Below are 4,283 nucleotides of genomic sequence, written 5' to 3' on the forward strand. Positions count from 1 at the left end.
TACAAGGGAATACTCCTCCTACTGAAATCCTTTCTAACTAAATGAATCATGGGGTTGAATATGGCTGTACGTGCTCACGTGGGCTATATGTAGAGCCATCCGTGAATGGCTTTGCATAATGAGGTAAACGGAGGGAGTGCAAAATAGGAAATGTATCTATTGTTTCTTTAACATTAAAACAAAACAAAAAAATATATAACATTGAATTATGAAAAAACAGTTTACTATATGTTTGTTTGAATAGTTGATTTTATTTTTGAAGGTTTACTGTCACTTTAAGGAGAGGAGACAGATTGGCTAGGCTTTTAAAGAGAGGTATACTGGATATTCACTTTGGATACTAGGCATCCCAAGGGAATTAACAAGAGGAATGATGTTGACCTATTTGTGGACTAATCCATTCTCTCCTGTCTTTCTCCTCTTCTTATTGATCCCTTAATGTTTGCATCCTCATACAAATTAAACTAAAAAAATATTTTTAGTTAAGAACTATTTTAGGCACATTTGTCTTCTGTGTGTCCTATTAGTACAGTTATATCTAAGCAAAGAAATAAGGAAATTTATGCTTACCTGATAAATTAATTTCTTTTTTGACACGATGAGTCCACGGATCATCTTAATTACTAATGGGATATTCACCTCCTGGACAGCAGGAGGAGGCAAAGAGCACCACAACAAAGCTGTTAAATAGCTCCTCCCTTCCCTCCCACTCCAGTCATTCGACCAAAGTTAGGAAGAGAAAGGAAAAGCCAAGATGCAGAGGTGTCTGAAGTTTACATAATCCACAACCTGTCTTACAAGAACAGGGTGGGCCATGGACTCATCTTGTCAAAAAATAAATACATTTATCAGGTAAGCATAAATTTTCTTTTCTTTTTTAAGACACGATGAGTCCACGGATCATCTTAATTACTAATGGGATTCAATACCCAAGCTAGAGTACACAGATGACACGGGAGGGACAAGACAGGGAACCTAAACAGAAGGCACCACTGCTTGAAGAACCTTTCTCCCAAAAGCGGCCTCAGCCGAGACAAAAGTGTGAAATTTGTAGAACTTTGAAAAAGTGTGAAGAGAAGACCGAGACAAAAGTGTCAAATTTGGATCGGGGCGGAGCCAGCACTGGGACAGAGCGGTCACACAATCTCATAGCTCCGGCTAACTACTACTTTTAAAACTACATCTGACCGCTCAGACCAGTCCAATCTGCTACGTATAGTTTGGCCAAAACCCTGAGACACTTATGTTAGAGAAAAAGAGGCTTGGAAACACTAGCGATCGAGGAAGCTGCACATTTTCTGAGCGGCCATAGCGGGAGCGCCTCGTGGGGCAGCTACGCTTCAGGACCTAGAGGAGACCTAGCCAAAGAGACTGTGGGACTATACAAAAGTTAGTGAAGCGAGGTGGAACCAAGATGGAGCTCTACAGCGGCACTCTTTTGGATTCGATGTTCTGCCTGATACAGGATCATTTTATGAGCCTTGAGGCCTGCGTGGAGACAGCATGGAGAGGAGTTGCGGAAATAAATTTGCAATATACTGCTCAAGCTTCCACCGCTGACCTAACTTTAAGACCCGAGGCTGAAAAGATAGACCGGGAATCGGCAAGCAAAGCAAATATTGACCCTGGGCAGGATACAAATGCTCCACGGACACTTACTAATGACCTGACCCGGCAATGTATAGAAACGCCATCCGTTATTGCTACACCCAATTCCCCACAGAGATGCGGCAGAGAAGCAGTGGGGACCGGAGTGAACTCTGTTTTCACTATGCTCCCAGCAATGGTTGGCCTCAGCAAAGATAGCATCTTGGAGGGATTTGCCGTACTGGACAATATCGACATGTTTGCAGCAGACTTTGGCAAGCTCCCACAACAAAAGAGGTCACAGTTTAAAAACATTTGTTTCCCAAAGCAGTGTGTTTCCTCTATCCTCAAGGAGGGCATTGGTTAATTTCGCCATAGCTGCAGTGCCCCAGAAGAAGTGACTTTTCTGGACGTATAGAACATAGGGACACTATCTGTGTTTTATTTTTGTCTATGCTTTGCCATTTGTTTTCTCACTGGTTATTAGTATGCATGCTTGTTGCTCGTTTTAATTATTCTTTTTTTCACAGGACTCAAGTACTATGGGACGTCAGTAATGTTTGATCCATCAGAGAATGTTAAGTAGAGTGGATAGGAACAGCACCTTAGAGATTGTTTAATAGATTAGCTCGCATTTAATAGCAATTTACTACCTAGTGAAGCTAATGAAACCTTAAGCTTAGATCACTCTTACAACATCAAGGGTATTAAAATTGTCATTTAAGGGGTGTGGGGAGGTTGTGCAGACACCCATCAGGAATTATTCACTTATGCACATGGCTGCCATTTGGATATAGGGCCCATATCTAGATGTCAGGGTATAAAAACACAAATGGGTGGAAATGCCATTCTCCCTAACTTAACTATACTCCCAGCTTTAACTATTGATACAGCTTGGCATAACTACACTCTAAACCTCCTTAATATTGTTGTTTATTGCTGTTTGGAATAGCAGTCATTCCTATTAGTTTAACATTTCCTCTTCAATGTACCAGAATATGAGCAGGATGTGCTGCAAGGCTAGTCAGTAAGCAGCACAGTTCGCCTTCATGGGCCTTTTGCTGACTCTTATACACTATACTTGTCCCTGGAGTTGGACACAGATTTTAACTAGGGTGCTCTGCTGCCTGCGGCCGGGGCAGCATGGCGCCTATATTATACTAGTGTATAGCCCTATAGAAGAGTTCTAGATCTTGCTCTACGTTGCAATAACAATTATCCTGTGTCAGGGATGCTTCTATTTTGCAAAAGGGTCCTAGGTATGTTGTTAAATTTTTAAAGTAGATACAGCGAGTATATATAATACGTCTCCTTTTACCAACTCACTCCATATCTAATGAGCTACCATCTAATCAGCTCCTATTTCTGAACACTTAAACTTGGTTTGTCTCCTCAGGGTCTAACTACAAACTTCTATTAAAACTGATTTTCTCTGTTCCACCAAGATGTACATATTCATATCATAGCCCACTCTAGCCGAAGTCAAATGATTATTTATCTTTTAAGTCTCCTTACACGATGAGCCTTATTCTTATTAATATTTGACGTCATCAATTACTCTACTTCCATGGCTTTTGGTCAATACTATCTGCCTCATCTAAATGACCACCTTCCCCCCTCTCCCCCATTCCTATATAATGTACCTACCTGTTTGGTAGGACTACCTAAGCGATCTATCTTGCATGTATCGCAACCTTTATTAAAAATATCTTTGTGACATTCCTTAATTTCATATACGTTGTAACAATAGTTATATATACCTATAGCATGTTCCGAAACATAACAAAGTTTGAAGATGTAGCTTGAATATTTCTAAATGTTTCAGAAGCTTATATCAGTTGAAAATGTTATTCGAATTTACCATAGGTTCAAGAGAGACCATTTTTATCACTCTATTTCCTCTAGACATCATTTTAGATGACAGGAGTCCAAAAGTGGCTTCTTTTATTATAAATGTAGAAAATGAGGTTTCAGTTTTGCCTGTTACATATAAATATAGAGATGTTGCTTTGGGTTTTCTCATGAAAAATCTCTACCTGCATGTGACTATAGCATAGTTTTGCACTCCTAAGTAATGTCATAGTCTAAAAGAATGTTTTTGAATACCTATGTAACATGTTTATTTGATGTTGTTTTGTCAATAACCTCAATAAAAAAAACCTATAAAAAAAATAAAAATAAGTTATGACATTTTAAAGTCAAAATAAATAAAAAAAATTCTTACCAAAAAAAAAAAAAAAAAAAAGTGTCAAATTTGTAGAACTTTGAATAAGTGTGAAGAGAAGACCAAGTTGCGGCCTTGCAAATCTTCTCCACAAAAGCTTAATTTTTGAACGCCCATGAGTCGTAACTCTGCCATCCAGCAGTCTCGTATGCAAAACGTATGATACTCTTCAACCAAAAAGGAGTAGAAGCCGTAGCTCTCTGTTCATTGCATTTTACTGAGAAAACAACAAATAAGAAGACTGATGACAGTCCTTAGAAGTCTGCAGGTAAAACGTTAAGGCACGGACCACGTACAAATTGTGCAGAAGTCTTTCCTTCTGAGAAAAAAGGATTAGAACACAAGAAAGGAATAACAATTTCCTCATTAATGTTCCGATCAGAAACAACTTTAGCAAGAAATCCCAATTTATTACGTAAAACTACCTTATCTGAATGGAAAATAATATAAGGAGACTCATACTGTAATGCCG

This window comes from Bombina bombina, chromosome 3 (genome assembly GCF_027579735.1).
Source record: "Bombina bombina isolate aBomBom1 chromosome 3, aBomBom1.pri, whole genome shotgun sequence".
Taxonomy (NCBI): Eukaryota; Metazoa; Chordata; class Amphibia; order Anura; family Bombinatoridae; genus Bombina; species Bombina bombina.